Raw genomic sequence first — 16,835 nt, forward strand, 5'->3', positions numbered from 1 at the left:
GCAATATTTATTTTCATAGATAATTGATAATGATTTGGATAACTGAGGTAGAATGCCCTCTTGGAAAACAAAGTTAGTGGGAAATGTAGAATGTTGACATTGAGGATACATCTATGAAACTTAACAATTTGATTGGCTTGCATAATAATACCTCATATGGACATAGCACTTTAGAGTTTACAGAACAACTTAGTTCCTCCTGACATTTTTTTTTTTTTGTAGGAGGAAGAAAAACTATATATATTGGTATCTTTACAATATAGAATTGTTCTACTGTTGAATCTCTGACTGGTAATTTGAACTGAAAAGTAGAGCACATCATATTAAAGATATCAAAAATAGAGGAAAAATGGAGAAACAATCTTGCCAATTAAAAACAAAAACCTGGGCTGTGGCTATAGCTCAGTTGGTAGAGTGCTTGCTTCACATGCACAAGGCCCTGGGTTCAATCCTCAGCACTGCAAAAACAAACAAAAAACCCCAAACCTAATTTGTTGTAGCTGGCACCAATTCTTGGTTCTGCCTTTTTAAAAATATTATTATTATTTGTAATAATAATAAAAAATAAAATAAATCACAATAATCCATGGGATTATTTGGGGGTCAAATCATATGTTTTGTAAAAATTGCCACGATGATTAAGAAATGTCATGGTCCTCTGAAACAAAAGGCTGTGATCAACTTGGGTCTACCATGTTGCTTTGGCAAGCACATCCTTAATGAATTTTTTCCTTTGTTGACCTGTAGGTTGATTGGTTGTTCAAGCACATTTAAGAGCTAAATTTAAGTTTTAAAAATGTTTTTGACAAGTAAAAAGTGATTAAAAATGATTTTGGGAAATATGAGTTAAATATTTAATATTCTTTGGGACTTCTACAATGACATAACAGAAATTAAGGAATTACATTAAATATATTTATTATTTGTAGCCCACAAAATGATAGATTATTAAATTAGCTAATTCACAGATTAAAGAGTTTAGATGTATTTATAAAGAAAATTAGTCCAGAAATGAAGTTTAAGGAGGAAACAGGTTTAATTTCATAGCTATAAAAGAGATTTTAAAAATATGATATAGTGTGGCTGCAAGCTGTAGACAGGTGTAGCTCAGAGCTACACTTGACATTTCTTATGGAGAAAGATATTTACGATACTGAGAAATAATTTGGAAAGAAAATTGATTAGATATGACCATGATATTCATGAGTAATTTTCTAGGTAAAACTCTTGTCATCTTAGTCAAACCAGCCAAGAGACTCAGACAATGATTTGTGTATCAAGTCTCATCGACCTGAACCCTACTTTGAACTAACTAAATAATGCAAAAGAGAATGTTTAAATTATCTAGACAATCTTCCATTTTATCTTGAACAGAGATTTAGTTTTATATATTATTTATAGATTATAACATGTGCTATTTAGCATAATTTAGTCTCAATAATATACTTGATCCAATGTTTTAACTCATCATAATTTATGAAGGTATACCATTTTAAACTGGTTTAAATCAGATTCTTGTATATGTTCCTTTACAAGGAAGGTGAGTTGTTATCAAAATGATTTAGTCATAGTAAAAATACTTTGTAATACCAGTTTAATTTTATTTCAAACTAGGACAGTGAAATCAGACCGTGAATATATTTCAAGTGCTATAAAAACACTTTGCTTGTTTGTACTCATCTAAAATGTGTTTAAGGATCATTATGTAATAAATATAAATTTTATTTTAAACTGATATGTCAAGAGGAAGGTTTATAATTTACTATAGAGAAATGTAGATATAAATTCAAACAAAATAATGTATAAAAGATTATAATTTGGTATTATCACTATTGCTATTACTTATAGATTTTATTGCTAGAAAATGCTAATCAAAAATCCTGTTTTCTTTTTTTGTTTTGTTAAAAGTCTTCCTGCCATTTAAATAGCATAAGACACATGATATTGATAGATTCAACATAGATATTTTAAAGAAAATTAAGTGCATATATTCCTTAAATATATAAATAACAATTTAAGATTTTGGAAGTTTTCTTAATGAGTTAAGTGATTATAAAATGGTACATTTTAAATTTTAATTACATACTTTGTTTGGAATAAAGTCATTTGGTAAAGTTTGTTGTACCTATGTTTCTATTTTCTTTCAGTCAAGTGTATGCCAACTATTGGGTTTTTGCAGTAGAGTTTTTATTTATTTATTAAATTCTTTCTATCTATTTATTTATAGTTGTAAATGGACATAATACCTTTATTTTATTTGTTTATTTTTATGTGGTTTGGGGGATCAAACCCAGTGCCTCATGCATGCTAGGCAAGCGCTCTATCACTGAGTCACAACCCCATCCCTGCAGTAGAGTTTTAACACAGAAAACAACAACAACAACAAAAAAAAAAAAAACCCAGCTCTTCCCCTTCCTCCTCAAAGCTTGTGTATTAGAATGAACATAAAAAGGATCCACTTGGGTCTTAACATAAACCAAACTCCTTCCTGCCTAGAGATCTTCTTAACATTCCTACCAAAGGAAGAAAGGCTTTTTTCCTTTGAATAAGGCTCTCCCAGGTTTAATGTTCTAGATGGCATTGGGCCATTTTGGGGGAGATATTTTGGTAGTTTATTTTGGGCCCACATGAGTGAGGTATGTGAAAAAATGTTTTAGCTTCATTATTTAGGATTAATCTAACATAGCTTTTTACATATAACCAAATACAAATGTCTTAACTTTAATACATTGGTGATCTTTTACTTTGAGGAGAGTTTCTGGTTTATACTTGTAAAGAGACTCATTACATTTTAGTAATGAAAAAGAAGATCATTTCTAAGCCAAACTCTTTTTTTATTTAGAAGGGGAAAACAAGATGAAGAAAAAAAAAAAAAAGTCCTGGCACTTTCCCAAGGCTATAGTTACCCAAAGTATCAGAAATAGAGTCAGGTATCCCCCCAGCCTAGCCTTCCACTACTTATGTTCCATGTTATGTATTGTTTGTGAATCTTTTCTTATATAGATTCAATATCAATAATAATTTAGGCTGGTATGCATTACATTGTAATGCAATTTAATAATGTAAGTCCAATTTAATGGCATACTTTGAGGCTCAAATGTACCCTGAAAAAAATGGTGCTTGTCAACCTGCAGAAAAAGGAATGGCCTCTAAGTCTCACATAATACTCTGAGACCATTCATAATGGTACTATTGGAAACATATTGAAAATTAGTGGATGAGGAAAAAACTTGATTTACAATGCAACATTTGTGTATATACTCTCTTCTAAGATATTTTTCTACATTAGATTTTATAATATTTACCTAAGGTATTTTTATAATCAAACTTTACAATTTAACCCAACTCAAACTGGAGCAGTTAATATGGGACCTGAAGTAATTGAATCAAAAAAGGACAACCACATTTCTTTATCAGTTTCACCTCCATTTTAAATGCAAAAATTATTTTATAGAAAAATGTTTACCCTCATCCTGAAGCTGTAAAACAAAGACGACAAATTTCATGTGGTATATTAAAAGCAGATTTGCTGCTCTCTGGCTACACATAAGAGAAAAACTATCCTGATGGCCTTTTAAGGACATGGAGCATGTATCTGCCATATCTCTTTCTGCAGTGCCCAGTATAGTGTCTGGCACAATGAGCACTTAATGTGCATGTTAAAAAGATAATAAAATACACTTCATTAAAAATTCCTTGTATATTTTCATTCTATATTGCCTTATATCTAATTAATGTTTATTTCCTAAATTGTGACAGAGAGTAAGAATCACAATAAAAGTTTGTAAATCATATTAGAGAAAAAATTTAAAAGTATATTGCTAAGTTCTGAAACAATAGAAAATGCCATATAAAACATTCATATTTATTACTACCTAGAAGCCACAATTCTTCCAATATAACTCATTTTCCAAACTGCAAGGAAATGGTTCATGTTATAAAATATGAATGATTACTTAAAAAAAAGCTCTGTCTTCCACATAAAGCACTAGTCTTATATCTGATGATTTCAGAAGGGCTTGCTATCTGCTCTTTGATTTGATAATATTTCTGGGAAATAATTTCAATGCAAATAAACCTGGATCCAGGTGAGTGCATCAGGACAGGCAGGCTCTGACTCAGAGGTTAGCTTGTAGTCCATCTGAAAAGTATTTAAGGATCATAAATCATTGTCATCAAATAGATTTTATTTGAGGACCTTCTGTGTCTACAACACCCAAGTAGGTGTTAGAGTGATTTATGGCACAGTGTTAAAAATATTGAAATCTGTTTCTAATTTAACTTTGGAGTGAAAAAAGATGTGGTAGCAATTTGGGAAAACTTGATGACAATACAGTACATGTAAAAAGTCCCAAATGTAAATTTTTGTATAATTTCTGGTAAGCATATTTTAACAAAACAAAAAAAAAAATGAGAAACACAGTGTTATTCTAACCATGATCCAAAACACTAATAGAGTATACCTATTGACCTGCTGAAGACGGTATGGTCCACTGAGAATGATTCTGGTCCAAGAAACTCATCAGTGGCCTCAACTGTCCATTTTTCCATGTCAGCATTTCTAAGATTCTCTTCTGGGGAAGACTTAATAGCAAGTCTGTGGGAAAAAGTTACATATTCTAGTAATTTTGCGAAATGCTGCCTGCTGAATTACTTTCTTGGAATTTCACAACGCATACTAGCTCAATAAGACTTCCGAAAAGTCCTGTACAAAAGAAACTGATTTGACCTTGTCTAACTCAGCATTTCTAAAACCAAATTAATCTTTCTTCAGAGATCATTTATTAACATCCAATAAACACCAGTTTTGAAAACTTGAACTAGATACATCGGTAAGATTATTATTGTCATCATGGAGTCTATTTTGTGCTGGGTAGAAATTCTTCATGTCCTAGAATTATAGTGTGGATATGAGGTGCCCTCAGCCCAGAGTTCCTGTGTTAATGGAGGAATATTCAGAGGTGAACTGACTGGATTGTGAGAACTATAACCTAGTCAGTCCTTCTTAGTTTGAATGGACTGACTGAATGGTAACTGTAGGCAGGTGGAGCATGGCTAAAGGAGGCGGGTCACCGGGGGGCGAGCCCTGAAGCATGCATCTTCCCTGTGGCCCATTCCCAATCCTCTCTTTTCTTCCTGGACCTGTAATGAGCTGAGCACCTTCCCTCTGCTGAGTCTTTCCACCAAGACAGTCTGCCTCACCTTAGGTTCAGAGCAATGGAATCAACCATTTATGGACTGAGGCCTTTGATACCATGAGTCCTAAAGCTTCGCCTCCTCTAATTGTTCTTGTTGGGGATTTTGATTATAGCAACAAAAAGTTAACTCAAATACTCAGTTATAGGATCATGTGTGACACAGTGACCTCTTTAATGTTGATACACACATACACACTCTCTCTTTTCCAAGGCAGCCACCATCCCTCCCATCATAATTTATATAAGAGTGGCATAATCTAGAAAATTTTGTATTGAAACAATTTATAAGATACACATATACAAAACAATAGTACGAAGAGTATTTCTTTTACTCTTATTATTCTTAGTTTTTCTTTGTAGAAAAAAATGTGGTAGACTAGTTCTTTGAAATAGTATGTTCTGGAATTATATACTTTAAAATGACATAAACTCCACTTCTATTCAACATAGTTCTTGAAACTCTTGCTAGAGCATTTAGGCAAAAGAAAGAAATTAAAGGTATAAATAGGGAAAGAAGAGCTCAAACTGTCTGCTGATGACATGATTCTAGAACTTCCCCCCCAAAAAAACTCCATGAGTAAACTTCTAGAACTCAAATGAATTCAGAAAAATAGCAGGATAAAAAATTAACATCGATAAATCAATTGTGTTTCTATACTCCAATAATGAATCAGCTAAAAAGATAAATAAGGAAAACCATCCCATTCACAATAGCCTTCAAAAAAAAAAAACAACTTAGGAATAAATCTATCAGTAGAGTTAAAAGACCCTCTACAATGAAAACTACAAAATAGTAATAAAAGAAATTCAGCAAGACCTTAGAAGATGGAAAAACCTCCCATGGTCTTGGATAGGCAGAATCAATATTGTCAAAATGGCCATCCTACCAAAAGTGCTATATAGTTGCAAGACAATACCCCTCAAAATTCCAATGACATACTTCATAGAAATAGAAAAAGAAGTCATGAAATTCATTTGGAAAAATAATAAGTCCAGAATAGCTAAAGCAATCCTTAGCTAGAAATACAAAGCAGAAGGCTTCACAATACCAGACCTTAAATTATACTGCAGAGCTATAGTAAAAAGCAAAAAAAAAAAAAAAAAAAACCAAAACAAACAAAAAAACAGTATGGATTGGCACCAAAATAGGCAAGAAGACCAATGGAACAGAATAGAAGACAAAAAGACAAACCCACATAAATACAGTTATCTCACACTGGAGAAAGGCACCAAAAACACACCTTGGGGAAATGATAGCCTTTTTAAACAATGATGCTGGGGGCGGGGAATGGTGCTGGGAAAACTGGAGATCCATAATGAAATCCATAGAATAAAAGTTAATCCCTATCTCTCACCCTGAACAAAAATCAACTTGAAATGGATCAAAACCCTAGGAATTAGACCAGAAACCCTGTACCTAGAAGAAAAGGTAGGCCAAACACATCAACATATCGGCATAAGTGACTTCCTGAACAAGACTCCTACAGCAAATAAATAAAATTTAAAAAAAAAAAATCAATAAATGGGATAGCATCAATCTAAAAAGCTTCTTCACAGCAAAAGAAACAATCAAGAGTGTGAAGAGAAAATTTACAGAATGGGAGAAAATCTTTGCCACCTCAGATAAGATTTTCAAGGTTTTGTATAACCTAATACCAAAACCAAACCAAACCAACAACAACAAATAACCCAAACAATAAATGGGCAAAGAAGAAGAAATGTGATTAACAAATATATTTAAAAATGTTCATCTCTAACAATTAGAGAAATGCAAACGAAAACTACAGTGAGATATCATCTCATTTTAGTCAGACTGGCAACTATCAAGAATACAAGTAACCGTAAATGTTGCTAAGGATGTAGGGAAAAGGGAATGCTCATACATTGTTGGTAGGACTGACAGCAAATTGGTGCAACTACTACAGAAAGCATTATGGAGATTCCTCAAAAAACTAAAAATAGAATGACCATTTGACTCAGTTATCTCACTCCTTGGCATGTATCTTAAGGATTTAAAATCAGCATACTACAGTGACACAGTCACATCAATGTGAGATATATCCTATGCTTATATACTTTTACCAAAATAGATTCTACTATCATGTGTAACTAAGAAGAACCAATAAAATAAAATTAAAAAAAAAATGAGACAAATTGTTAGTTCTTTGTGGGAACTGGCTTCTTTGCATTTGGTATTTCCCGAGCATTACATATCTTCATATAAATATTATAGGTACTCAATACATGATTACTAAATTGAAGAAATTCTTTAAAATTTCCATTGTTATTATCAATCACTAATCTGTATCAAACCAATTTTTATGTATTTTCCTTTATTCTTAGATACATAGGTTTTAAAACAAAGACAGCTTTATATAATGTACATTCTGCAGCAGCAGGTTGGTTCAGACATAGCTAAACAGAGTCAATGGACGACAGAATCTATAGTAATGGCTACAGGATGTGGAAAACTCCACATCTTCTATGGAAACACATTGTGGCACTTTCACTAAGAGATTTGTCTTTTTTATAATGTGATAATAGAAATATGGCATAAGGTAGGAAATTTCATGACCTGGAACGTATGCTAAAGTTCTATAAAGTTCACTCGAGTGCCCACTATGTGCCAAAATATGACTGTGCTTTGGATTTTTGTTCTAGAATTTTCACTTTCAGGGTGTTTCCCTGAGTTTTCTTGTCCCTATCTGTGGTTAGAGACCTGATAACCTGATTAGTTTTATTATATTGGTCAAAATGAGGAAACAGCCAGTTCCAGGAAGAGTGACCTGAGAGGCCGTGCAAGCCCCAACCTATGTAAGCCCCATAGTCAGGGCAAAGCACTTCACTCCTCTCTATTTCTATGAAATGAGGATACACACAGTCCTGTAATTCTTTTTTTTTTCCTTTTTATTGGCACATCACACTTATCTGTAACAGTGGGATTTGTTATATTTATATGTGCACACAATAAAACAGTATATTTTTTTTAAATTTTTTATTGTTGGTTGAATAATTCCATTTCCCAGTACCTCTCCTTCTCCTTTCCATCCTCCCTCTGATCCTCTTCTCCTATTCTACCAATTTCCCTTTTTAAAATTTGTTCTAATTAGTTATACATTACAGTAGAATGCTTTTTGACACATTGTACACAAACAGAGCACAACTGCTCCTTCCTCTAGCTGTACATGGTGCAGAGTCATGCCAGGAGTGTAATCATACATGTATAAGGTAGTAATGTGTGTATCATTCTCCTGTACTTCCCATACCCACACCTTTCCTGTCCCCTCACTCCCTTCAGCACAATTCAAAGTTCTTTCATTCTTCCCTACCCCACCCCCTACACACACACACTATGGATCAACATCCACTTATCAGAGAAAACATTTGGCCTTTGATTTTGGGGACTGGCTTATTTTACTTAGCATGATGTTCTCTAGTTCCATCCATTTACCTGCAAATGGCATAATTTCATTTTTCTTTAAGGCTGAGTAATAATCCCTTCTGTATATGTACCACATTTTCTTTATCCATTCATCTGTTGAAGGGCATCTAGGTTGTTTCCATAGTTTAGCTGTTGTGAACTGAGCTGCTATAAACATTGATGTGGCTGTATCACTGTAGTATGCTGATTTTAAATCTTTTGTATAGACCGAAGGAGTGGGATAGCTGGGTCAAATGGTGGTCCCATTCCAAGTTTTCTGAACAAGCTCCATACTGCTTTCCAGATTGGTTGCACCAATTTGCAGGCCCACCAGCAATGTAAGAGTTTGCCCTTTTCCCCATATCCTCACTAACACTTATTATTGTTTATATTCTTGATAGCTGCCATTCTGACTGGAGTGAGATGAAATCTTAGAGTAGTTTTGATTTGCATTTCTCTAATTGCTAGGTATGATGAGCACTTCTCCATGTTTGTTGACTGATTTTATATCATCTTCTGAGAAGCATCTGTTCAGTTGCTTAGCCCATTTATTTATTGTGGGTTTTTTTTTTTCTGTGTGTGTATGTGTGTGTGTTAAGTTTTTTGAGTTCTTTATATATCCTGGAGATTAATGCTCTGAGGTGCATGTGGTAAAGATTTTTCTTCTTATTCTGTAGGCTCTCCATGTTATTGACAATCCTGTAATTTATTTCAAAGATTGATCATATTATGTGCACAATTTCTGGCACATAGCAGGAAATTATTGCCAGAATCTATAATGCATGTGAAAGCTTGTTTGTAAACTCTTACAAAAATAAAATGCAATTAGCAATTTTCATTATTGAAACATACCATGCTTACAACTAGAATATTCTTCCCTTTAACTTGAGTATTATTATATGTGTGACAAGAGAAGAATGTGATCTTTGTTAATTTCACTAAATAGAGTTTATTAGGATTTTAAGGAGTTATCACCTCCCTCATAGAAGTGCTATGTGGGTTTAAATGAGATATTAAATGAAAAAAAATCCTCAGCTTAGTGCTTGGCTGGCAGATTTTATGCAATAAATGTCAATTTTCTGCTTTTGCCTCAAAAACTAGTGTTAGTACCAAATATGTGAACAAACAAAGCAAATCTTGTATTTATAGAGTATATAACATGTACTCAATCTCACTTAAAAATCATAGTCGATGTTTCATTATTTACTTACTTCACAGAAAAAAGAAGTGAGATGCTGAGAGGCTAAAACCTATATGCAAGAGAAGGAGTTTTGTGTGGCATCTTTTCCATATTACATGGCCCTCTGGACAGACCACCACAGTGTTGAGAGAAGAAGTACAACAGAAGTATACATGACATTTGCAATGCATTCTACACAAGCAGACATGATTACTGACTTCTCTAAAGGGGTAAATATTCCAAGGTACTATAATAGAAGAATATATTTTGGAATTCTGCAACAGAAATTAGAAGTTAAATGATTTCAAGGGATACTATCATCTTGTTAAGAAAACAAAAGAGAGGAAAGGACCTATTCCTTTGTATCTTGGGCAATAATCTAGCACATTTGCCAGAGATATGTAAGAAATGCTCCCGAGCCAGACTGAAGGCTCGCTCTATCTGAGATGGCAAAGTACATCAGAGGGAATCGTGTTAACTTATGGACCAGAAGTACCAGGTGCTTGGTCCTTAGCTCATGGCTGGAAATGCAAAGATAAAAAAGGTGTAGTTTTCTTCCTAGAAGTAACCAACTTTCTGGGGAATAGGCAAAAACAAACAAACAACAGGCAGTAATTGTTGTACTCTGCCTGTGTATAAAGAGCCAAAGGAACTAAAGCCAGTTTGCTCAGCACTAAGTGCCCAGGCGCTTGTCACCATTTCCCTTATTTTATTCCTCTACTGCCTCTGAGAAGTGGGTATTACTGTTCAGACATGGAAACAAACTCAGAAAGGTGAAAAACCTTGCTGCAAATCATGCAAGTAATAAACAATGAAGCCAGGAGTTATTTAGGTCTGTTTGCTCCCAAGATGGTGCTCTGCCCACTTCCTGCAGGGAGACCCAGATGGTCCTCAACTTTCTTCAGCGTTCTGTGCAAGTAAATACAGCTTGTATGTGGCAACCTTCTCAGGAATAAGTATAAATAAGTATAATGGCATTCTCCTATTACTTTATGTGTATTTAACATGAGTCAATTTGCTCATGACAATAGCTAGTAATAATTGCCTCATTAATACTAGAAGGCAAGTTGATTATAATTTTGGGGAAACATGAAGGCATTTGTTAAGGAGTCTAATTTACTCTACCTCATATTAGGCAATCCTTAGAGTTCTTCATCACTTTCTAATTCTAATCATTTACTTTCATGGTGAACATTACCTACCCATGTTGGTATATCATTTTCTATAAATTATGTACAACACAAGTAGTAGTATATAATACCACTACTTAAATAAATATGTATTATTTATAGTGTCACAGGTGAAGTATTGAAAGAAATGATATAATTTTCTAGGAATCCTATTTTGAAAATAACTTGTCCAGAATGCTGAACCTGTGTAAACCTAGCTTTTTTTTTCCTACTGTTTAGATTTTTTTTAGTAATAAATGTGTGCTATAATAAAATATTTCAAATAAACACTGCATTATTAATGTACCTTGTACTTGCCCTAGGGCAGCCCAGGCATAAATGGTTCATTTAAATTCTGGGCTCTTCCTACAACACACACAGTACTTCTAATAGTTCTGTATGTGAAGACTGGACTTTTATTGTTTCCAGTTCTACTTGAATGTTTTCTGCAGATATTCTACCCTCAGTATTTAATGCTCTACCACCAAGTATAAATCTTTTACCTCTTACTTCACTGCCAGGTGTCTGCAGCAAAATTCACATTATTTAGTATTGCTAATATTTTCAAAAGAATTCACATTATGGATGAATTTATTCTCTAGTTCCACAAGATCCCTTGTCTTTTTTCTTTCACTGGGTTACAATCAATTTTAACTGGTGACAAAATGCATGGTTCTTAAATTGTGTCATACATCATTTCAAGGCCAAGTGAATTAATATAGCAGTATCACTTTGTGCTTTGGGACATTAATAATCTAGAATTACCAGAGAAGAAAACATGATAACAAACTGGTCACTCTTGGCAATTACTTTTTTTTTTTACCACAATGAGACTAAAGGACAGAACCCTTTTACCTTCCCATTTTTCAAACTCATATGTATTACATTATGTAGTTTCCATTAAATATTACCTAGTGGTTAATTAAAAATTATGAAATGATGTTCATTACAAAGTATTAATCAATACTTGCAATCCATTTACCTTGAATGTAGAGATCAATTTCTAGAAGTAGTATTATAAGCTGTTTGTCTTCTACATTTTTCTTGGCTAAGATATACTTTTGGATGATCTATGAAAGCAGGTCTCCCATCTAAAATTAGAAAGTGTAAACTGCCTTTTAACAGAATAATCATGAAATGGTTCTTATCAATAGCTTTCTATTTAAGTCATCTTTTACATCCTTTCTATGTTAGCTTTCAACTTGTTGCTGTGTGTTGAAATCTTTCAGCAGACAGATATAGACTTGAGATCTCCCTAGAGGTCCTGTCAAACAAAACTTTCAATACAGTCATGACTTTCTTAAACGAACTTGGCTTTACCTGTAGACTCCAAAGTCAAGGCTAGACTAATCCACTGAATAGGGAACCAGGTAAGCCATGTACTAGACAGACATGTCTCCAGGTTTGCAGGTCAGTAAGAGAGCAGAAGCAATTGGTTCTCCTGGGTTACTTGTGTGCTGGTATTTTGGGGGCACCTGGTCTAGCTTAAGCTATTTTCAAGTCTGAGTGGGGAAACACTCAGAAAGATAGTCTGATGGAGGAAAGAGGAAGAAACCCTCCTTACTAAAAACTCTAACCTGCTCCCTAAGACTTCCAGTAAGGTTCTGTTTTAAAAATGCCCATTATAAAGTATATGATATACTCAGCATTAAAAAAGAACAAAATCATGGCATTTGCAGGTAAATGGATGGCGTTGGAGAAGATAATACTAAGTTAGCCAATCCCCAAAAAGCAAATGAGGAATGTTTTCTCTGATATAAGGAGGTTGACTCATAGCGGAGTAGGGAGGGAAAGCATGGGAGGATTAGATTAATTCTAGATAGGGAAGAGGGGTGGGAGGAAAAGGTAGGGGACAGGGGATTAGCAAGGATGGTGGAATGTGATGGACATCATTATACAAAGTACATGTATGAAGACTTGAATTGGGTGTCAACATACTTTATATACAGAGATATGAAAAATTGTGGTATATATGTGTATTAAGAATTGTAATGCAAAAAATAAACAAAGTACATGTATAAAGGCATAAATTGACATGAACATTCTTTATATACAGAGATACGAAAAATTGTGCTCTATATGTATAATAAGAATTGTAATGCATTCCACTGCTCATGTATTTAAAAAATAATAAAAATCAATAAAAAATAAGCTATATGATATAAAAACACATTGTGTAGGTTCTTAAAGGACAGGGAATTTAGAGTAGTGATTTGGAGTACCTGGCATCTCTAGCCACCCTTGTTACAACTCCCAAGAAATCATTAAGTAGAGTAGGACCTTGAACAAGTTACTTAACCTTTCTTGGAATCCCTTCATCAAATAAAGGTAGATGATAATTATACTCCCAGGGTTGTGGTGAGGATTAACCTAACTAGTATGCAAAGAATTTAGAGCAGCACCCAGCATACAGTGGGGCTTTACTATATCTTAACTATTACCGTTATCTAATATTCTTGGCAAGGTGAGGGATTTAAATCTTTGCTCTCTAAACAGGGATAGATTATTCCAGGCAAAATTAAAATCAGGTGTCCTCTTTGTTCATGATAATGCTATGAATTGTGAGGAAGCCACAATTAGTCATTACTTATCTGTTATTGGCAGTTGTTTTGAGCCAAGAGCTCCAGTAGGCAATGGGGAAGTTTATCTATCTCTGATACTATTTTCAAGGACCTTGAAAAGTTATCAGGCTATTAAGGTGTAAGTTAAGTTTAGCTTTCTGATATAATGAGAGTTGAAGTTTTTGAGTAAGAGTCAGTTAGAGGGCAAAACAGGCCTCTCCAGGAAGAATGGAATAGTAAGAGCAAAGGCAGAGGAGAGGGAGAGAAAAAGAGCAATAATCATGGGTTGGATTGTGTCTCTCCAAAACCCTCCAAAATTTACTCTGTAATGGCCATTTCCTTAGAATGTGACCTTATTTCAGATAGGTTCATAGATAATAGTTAACATGAGATCATACTGGTGTAGCATGGGTCTCTAGTGAAAATGCCCGAAATCTGTACAAAAAGTGGAACTCTCAATGTATACACACCCATGGGGAGAATACCACATGATGATTAGACTTACACTGCCATAAGCCAGGAGACTACCTGTAGCAAAGAGATAGCCCAGCGACAGAGCCTTCACTAGCAACTTCAGGGGGCACATGGCCTCATTCATACCTCCATCTCAGACTCCCAGCCTCTAGAACTCTGGAAAAATACATTTCTATTATTTAGCCACTTGACAGTTTTGTCCTGAAACTCCAGCAAACCAATATAGGAAAAAAAGATGGAGCATGCAGGAGATGGGTCTGCTTTTATATTAGTAGAACTGGTGGAAAGTGGGCCAAGATAGGGTAGAAACTGTGGAGGAAAAGTCATGTCAAAGAGAAGCATGAACTTCACATTTTAACATGCTGTGGGTATATGTAAAGATGTATTCATATTCACATATTCATCCATTCAACAAATATTTGAGCATTTACTATTTGCCAGGTACTGTTTTAGGGACCTGGGACACATTTGGCTCAAAATAAAATTATCATACTGATCAAAATTCTTGACATTGTGATATTTATGTTCTGGCTGAGCCACACAGATTTCACAGAACTATTTCTTCAAATGAAATATTAAGTAGAAGTTTTATATGTAGACCAACACAAATGAAATTGCTCTGGTAGAAGAGGTTAGAGTGAGGGTGAACAAGGGACAGGTGGTCACTTTTTAACCCGTTCATCTCATGCCTTGATGTCCCAGGAATAGGTCCTCAACTGACTTCAGGATTTTCCAAGTTTATTCCGTCAAGGACAAGGATTGTGTCAGTCTGTTTTGTGTTGCTATAATAGAATATCTAATGATTACAGAATGATTTGTAATCAATAGAAGTTCATTGGCTCTTGGTTCTAGATGTTTGAAAGTCCAAGATGGAGGAAGTAGCATCTAGTGAGGGTCTTCTTACTGAATCATCCCATGGTGGAAGGTGAAAGGGCAATTGAGCGTGGATGTGTGGGAGAACTTGTCCTTTCATTAGGAATCATTCCTGCATTAGCAACTCTTCTCCCATATTAATGGCATTAATCCATGCATGAGGAGTGTGAAGCCCGTATAGCCTAATCACCTCCTAAGGTCCCACCTCTTAATATAGTTGTATTGGGGATTAAGTTTTCAATGGCTACTTTGGGGGAATATATTCCAATAAAAGAAGATTGTTATATATTAATACAAATTTTTACTTTTTGAATTTCTTTCTTGAACATTGATAATCATGAAATTAAAAACAGCAAACTAAAGAATGATGTGTAAAATCTGTCTCCAGGGGTCAAATGTGCAAAGTTTTTATGTTTCTATGGAGAATAGCATACTTGTGTATTTACACACACAACAGTATCTATGAAAAAAAAAAATATATATATATACATATATCACACATGGGCACATACATGCAATGATTCTATTCATGAAAAAGTACACATGTTGATCACATATGTAAATGTACATCTGTGTTGAGGCTTAATTATGTGTATAGAGAATTTTGGACAGGTATGCCAAAATATATTTCTTTTAAGGAATGGGATTGATGGGAAGAGAGGAAGACTTTTACTTTTCACTTTATATATATATATTCTATTTGCATGTTAAACAGTTTATATATTACTTTAGTAATATTTTGAAGACTTAAATTTTATGAGAAAATGATCTAGCATTTATCACCAATAAATTTTTCGGTATTTGTTAGAAAGTTCACCATGATGATATCATGGTGTCTAATGGGTATCAGTTAAGGATCCTGATTGCCTGAGTCTGGGAACCTGACTTGGCCAACAATTTGACTGAAAATTGGGGACACTGAGGTGATGCTTTACCTATCTGAGCCTCAGCTGCTTTCTCAGTGAAATGATAAAAAGGTGGCTCCTGCCTAATAGAGATGAACTGGGTCAATTCCTAGCATTAACATTTCCAAGTATTTGATAACTCCTAGTCAAATACCATCCCATTTTAAGAAAAGAAAAAAAGTTTCTTGAGGAAAATAATCAAAGGCATTGTCAAACAACATGAGGACAAGAAGCATGGATCATCTACAGGCTTCTTCCTGCTTCTCCAGTAGAGCATGAAGGCTGAGAGCAAGTGGGGGAAGAGGGTGTTGAATGTATAGTTAGCATGGTGGACAGAGGAGTTCAGGAACCAGTGCACCACTGAACTGATTTGTATGTGAGTTTTGCAAGGAGGCTACAAATGACAGAGACACACCAAACTTCAGATCTTTGGCTGTTGAAGCAATGTATTGATAAGGTGTTGTTAGGTATGGTAGATGATCAATGAAATTGAATGTCTTTAGATAGACACTGATGATGCTAACAGTAATAGCTAATGCTACATGCAGGTTATCATTCAAAGCATTTTTCATGTATTTATTCATTTAAATCTCACAACAATATTCTTTTATATTAGCTACCATTATTATTCCTATCTGCAAATGAGGAAACTGAAGTGCAGAAAAGGCAAGAAACTCTCCCTGTATGACTTAACTGATAAGTTGCAGGATTTGAATCCAAGTGGTTGAGCTCCACTGGCTAGACTCGTAACCATTACACTAAATTATCTGATAATGAAGAATATGTGTTCAAGAGTACAAAATGCCATCTGAACAACTGAAATCATTAAGGACAATGGTAGAAGAAAAGACTAAGAAAACAGTGGAATCACCTGGAAAGATGAAAACAGGTGCGGTGGGAGACAGGATGGATGATAACATTAATAACTGCAAAGGCCTGTCATTCAGAGACTCAGGAATTAGTAAGCAGCATGAACCAAGGCAAAGTGGACTCTCCCTTGCATGTTTCCTTTCATCTCTCATCTCCTGTTCTAACACTGGAGGTTGGAATCAAA

Source organism: Marmota flaviventris, chromosome 3, assembly GCF_047511675.1.
Source record: "Marmota flaviventris isolate mMarFla1 chromosome 3, mMarFla1.hap1, whole genome shotgun sequence".
NCBI lineage: Eukaryota > Metazoa > Chordata > Mammalia > Rodentia > Sciuridae > Marmota > Marmota flaviventris.